Consider the following 6,078-nt stretch of genomic DNA (forward strand, 5'->3'; position numbering starts at 1 on the left):
AACTTCCTGGGAGGGTTTAAAGCGGGAGGCTTTGAATAGATTGGGATGGAGGAGGAACGTGCGTAGCTGTGTTGGCATCAGGCGGCTCGGTGCTGCGATGAGTTGTTAGTAGTAGTAAGAGTAGATAATAAGGGGAAGTTAAATTAGTAATCTGTTTGCTTAGCAGCACGGTCTTAATCCACGTAAAATAAGCTTTTAAGTCACAGAGGATCCAGGGCCTAGCTCCATCCTAAACTTCATATCCATTAGGAATTTTAATGACAAAATGCCAGAAGAATCTACTAATAAAATAAAACTTGTTCGTTTTGCTGCCTTGACAAAAATCAATTTTTCACGTTTTTATGAGATGATAAGCCTTCCAATATGTGCGTAAAAGTTTTGTCCTACTATTTCTTCCTCTCATTTTTTCTCTATCACAAAGAATTGATGAATACCTTCAATAAAGTTTACTCTTTATAACATATAACAGGACAAAAGTAGTTAGTCTTTAAATAAATATCAGTTTTTGTATTATGAACATAAATCCGAACTTTGTCCCATAAGGAAATACAGTAAAATGCTTAGCTTTCAGACCTAGGTCCCTGTATACAGAGTTGGTGGTACCCGGGGCAAAATTAATACACCCACTCCCGATTCAAATATAAGCAGAAAAACAGAATCACGGTGAAAAATTGGATCAAAGTGGGCAATTCCCCAGTCACGGTACCCCTCAAAACCTGGAGTCCGTGGCAATTGCTCCAGTTGTCCCCATCCCAGAACGGCTCTGAAGGTGTATTTACCCTTTTTATCCTGAAGTTGGTTTAAAATCTAGTCATTTTCATTTGAAGGAAGATATTGCTACCTATTAGCACATTCTACGGACTTTAACTTACTACATAATTAATCGAACAGCAAAAAGAAAAAATAATGAAGACAAAAATACAAACAAATGAGGATAATTTTCAGCCAAGAAGAAAGCTAGAGGGAGATTAAACTTCCTGGACTTTAACTGTTTGGCAATGCTAAAGTGGAATATTGTTGATTCCATATACTATGAAAAATCTGTGAATTTTTGTGATTAATCTTATTTTGCATATGTTGCTATTCCTGAATGAGTCATTGTCATTATCATTTTTGACGCTAAGGGGCTAAATACTTTGAAAGTTGGTAAAATATATACAAGTTCAATTTTCCAGCAATTCTAATTTGTTGGAAGCACAAGAGCACAAGACCTATTTTCCAAGACATATCAATAGTCAAGCCAAAACTATCTTTGGAATCATGATTTCATCTGAAAATGAAGACCATCATAATGATGAAATGAATATTGCCTGATTAGTTTTGCCCAATGAATAATCTGTATTTTCACATATCAACAATCAAGTAGAATAAACATTGTAAATAAAATATTAACTATTTTCAAAGTATCTATCAATGCTCTTTTTGTTCATAAGTATTTTCTGAAGACCACACTGCCTTTCTATGACAAACAAATAAAAGTTCAAACAGGGATCATTCCTTTTATTAGACAGGGAAAAATAGATTCAAAAAGTCCATCATTTATAACCATATAAATAAACTAATTGTTACTAACAAATATAACAAGCAAGAAATATCAAAATAATAATAAATAATAATCAACTATAAAAAAGAATCTATTTTTATAGTTCTACTCAACTCAAAATGGGACAAATTTTTCAAAGGTCCCTTTAAGCTAAATTAAAAAAATGATTTGATTATTTACTGCTTTTATTATGTATTTGTTAAATAAAAGCATATATATATATATATATATATATATATATATATATATATATATATATATATATATATATATATATAATAAAATCAAAATTAACTTCTTTCTTGCGTTTAGTTTCTTAGCTACAATTTTGACATTCTAACCCTGGGAACTTATCTCTTGTTGCTCAGATTTAATGAGCTAGATACACACCATGGACTTCTTTAAAATTAAAGGCCATGATTCTTATGCTCTACATTTTTTTTAGACTAATCTAAAAAAATTTCAAGGTTGCATGGTTTACGACATTTAGCAATTAACCAGTGTATACTAATCAATCAAGTTTTCTGCATAAAAGTTTCATTTAATTGCTTTTTGATTGGAAATAGCTTAGTAACGGTTTCACGTGAATATAACATGTTTTTTTTTTAGCAGTTTTATTGATGTTGTGAATTCAGTCTCACATCGTTTGCTTGATAGAAAACTACTTATCTTAGAGATTTTGTTGAAAATCTATCTGAAGTGATGTATTAACTCAAAGCCCGTCGGCATAAACATTGAGATCCATGCTAAAATCAGGGATATAGGAATCCATTTCTTATGTATGGAGTACCCACTCAAAAATATACGAGCTTTATGTAAAATACGAATAACTATAAAGCAATAGTCAGGATCTCTACAATAGATTTTGCCCCCTTATTTTTTTGTTCGTGCTTGGTTAGCTCCATGTTTTAATTACGAAATAATGAAGTGTTAATTTCAAACAAAGATTATATGGAATAAGATGCAAGGTTACACTTTATTGATTAAAAAAAACATATTGTGAGAGAAGAACAAGCATTGGGTCTCAAAATTGACATAAAAGTCTTATTTAAAATGGAGAAATTAAAAACTATATTCATTTCTCGGAAAGGATAATACTCTGTGTTTGAAAAGCGGTCAGGCTCGATACTTTGTATTCAGAGCAAATATTAGGCAACAGTGACATCGAAAAGACGTCACAGTTGCCATGATATTGCGATACGCATTTGTGAAAAAATTGCATTCATAATGCAATATTTAATCAAGAATACTCGCAAACTGCTATTGTTTCAGCAAGTCATAAATTTTATCAGATTAATAAACACCAGTAAATAAATTTTTGAGCATTTTTCAGTTTAAATATTTGATTTTTCTCCACTATTAAGCCTGTTTTTTATTCAACGTTTTAAAGAGGAACTGGAAAGGAAATTGAGCAACGAAATTGCGAGAAAACCATTTTTTTTCAGCAGCAGAGGAAACGGGATTTTCAATTCTCTAGTCCATTTTGCATTTCGTCTGGCAAATACAAATGAAAACGTTACTTTACTGCTTGTTATCTCATACTGTGTTTTGCGAAAAACCTCGAGTCCTTGATGATTTTATAGATTGCCGATGGTTTCTTACAGATTTTCAAATCCTTTGAAAATTTTCAACGCATTATAATAAACGTCTTAGATATCAAACGATTAGCTTATTGTTCAATTGTTTATGTGCTATATTTTACATTTTTTTTTTCCTTTTTTTGTAAAATAAGCGGATTGCTCCAAATTGTGCTTTTCCGCAAGTCCCATCGTGTAGAAACTAACGAATAAGTGGAGTAGGAACTAACGAATAACGAATAAGTAGCGAATATAGTGTAGAAACCTAAGCTCCGTTTTCAAGCAATCCACATCCAACACGGATCTAGACACGGGTTGTACAGATTATCGTTTCGAGTGCTATGTTCAACTTGGGTTCAGCCTGAAAACGATTTTTGTCATACCCGCTCATAACACGTTTCAAACCTCGTGCCTGAGAACACAACTCTAGTTTGATACTATACCGATTTTGCACTCAAAAGTAAAGATAGATGGCGAAAATGTTTCTTTTAGAATATTGATTCCACCTTACCATCTTATCACATATAATCTTTGCTTTCAAAATAGAAATGTCTTCCAGCTTTGTCTGTTATAATTCATTCTTTTTGATGCGCTTAAAAGTTGAGTGTTCAATGTCAAATTAGTGCCTGTTAATTTGTACTGTTTAAAAACAAGTCTTCCAACCTTTATGACTTATATCATTTGGTTAGTTTTTTATCATCTTTTAACCTCTTTTTCTTTAGTGCCAATGAAAGATCGTTGTAGAAAAAATTTAAACGAAGAATCAATAAATTTGTTGTAAGACCAGTTCTTTTTTCATAGCCATGTGCCTTTCGTGTGAGGCTTTCTTCAGTTCATAGATGCAGTCTATCTGAAGCTTGAATTCAGGATTGTCATTGTTAGTTATAGTTCTACTGCTTCACAGAATCAGAACAACAATGAGACCCTGCGGAATAATAATCAACAACAATAAATGCTGGATACCGACGCAAAGCCCTTCGTTGTCATGAAGTGTCGTTAATTTGATACAATTCGAATGCTAAAATAGTACATTTATAACAATCATCATATAAGGGTATCTGGCGTGCCTTGGGATCCTTTAGAGTAAAAGAAGTTACGCTGGTCAATGGTAGACCTATATATTCTGCAATATTTACAAAGATGTTACCCTTCTATTTACCTACTCATTTTGAACCACTTACCTTAAATACAATAGACCAGTGCCTCCCAAACTTTCCACCTTAATGGACCATGCAAGATCTAAGATATGTTGTGAACACCAACGTATATCTTGTAAAGCAAAAAAGGTTTTCTTTTAAGGAAGATCCTTTCTCTTTTTAGATTCCAGAAAAAAGTTACCCCTGTAAATTTAACATTCCAAACTTCCTTACAATTCATCTACTATCGTAATAAATGTTAAAATGATTCCCTATGCTACCTTACAAGCAAGGCCTTATCCCGGATTTTGTTCAGGGGGGGGGGATAAAAACTTTTCAAAGTACAGCAAAAAAAAATTTTTTGTATTTTTTCTTATGATCTGGACAGACATTTCGAGGGTGGGGTTAGGCTCAAACCGGATGCCCTTCTCTTGAATACGGTCGTGCTTAATGTATAAAAACTACAAATCTAAGGAGATTATTGCATAATAAAGAAAAGAAGAGGCACCTAGTTAAAATCAAGAAATCAGTAACTTACGAACAACAAAGAGAGATAAACTCCACGGAAAAAAACCTCAAACGAGACTGCGGCCAGTAGAGAGACAAGACTAAAAATAACGCGGATAATTCGCCTGTATCAAAACTACGCGTCCTCAGCACAAGATAAAAAAAAATAACACTGAAATAAAAACAAATAAAACCTCCACCAATAATAATAAATACAATTGTCGCTACTGATCCACGTATGGAAAAAAAAGCTATTAGAGTTACTTCAATGAGAACATCAAAGCAACTGAGGAAAAATTATGTAATTTGAAACTAGATTAACTATTCTGTTGCGAAATAATCCTTTTGTTAGCTAATATTGAAGCAACTCTTTTTGGTCTAGTAGGTAATCTTGTCCCCTGGTGATTGTATAAAATTTTAATTCCCTTATTGACTATTGGTTCGTTTTTCAAAAGACAATCATAAATTGGGTCAATATTTAAATTCCCCGTGTTTCTATTTTATGAAAGATTAGCAAACATATGTTTTTTAATTTCTATAGCCTCCCTATAGAAGATTAACTAGAAAACTAAAAACATCTGTAGAAAAGACATTTTCTTCTATAGAAAATTATAAAACATACGTTTGCTAATCTTTCAATCAATAGAGACACTGGGAATTTAAATAATAAATTCTTTTTTTGTTTTTCTAGTTCTCATTGAAGTAACTCTAATAGCTTCTTTTCCCTACGTGGATTAGTAGCGACAATTGTATTTATTATTATTGGTGGTGGTTTTATTTGTTTTTAGTTTAAAGTTATTTCTTTTTATCTTGTGCTGAGGACGCCTAGTTTTGATACAGGCGAAATATCCGCGTTATTTTTAGTCTTCTCTCTACTGGCCGCAGTCTCGTTTGAGATTTTTTTTGTGGAGTTTTATCTCTCTTAGTAGTTTGTTGTCATGTCGGGTCAGTTCGGCTTATGAACTTTCAAGCATTGCCTTAATTTCTCAACCTAAAAAAAAATACTGCTCTCTTACATTCTGCAAAATAATAATCTGTAGCTGCGATACAATTTTAGTTAGTGTAATCAGTGGTGGTATTTATAAATTTGGTGTCGGTGGTGTAGTTTGTGATTGTGTGTGTGAAGATTTCTCTCGTCCACATCTTTCCTTCTCCTATTATTTTGCCAGCTTGACTTGTCAAAAGCATATGTAGTCCCAATCCAGACAAAACTACACAAAAAAGTCCTCACCCTCCTCATCTATATTTTTCGACGTTCAATTCTTGCACTAAATTCAGATGCCATAATTGATTGGGCTCGTAGAGCCAGATTCAA

This window comes from Artemia franciscana, chromosome 13, assembly GCF_032884065.1.
Source record: "Artemia franciscana chromosome 13, ASM3288406v1, whole genome shotgun sequence".
Lineage (NCBI taxonomy): Eukaryota > Metazoa > Arthropoda > Branchiopoda > Anostraca > Artemiidae > Artemia > Artemia franciscana.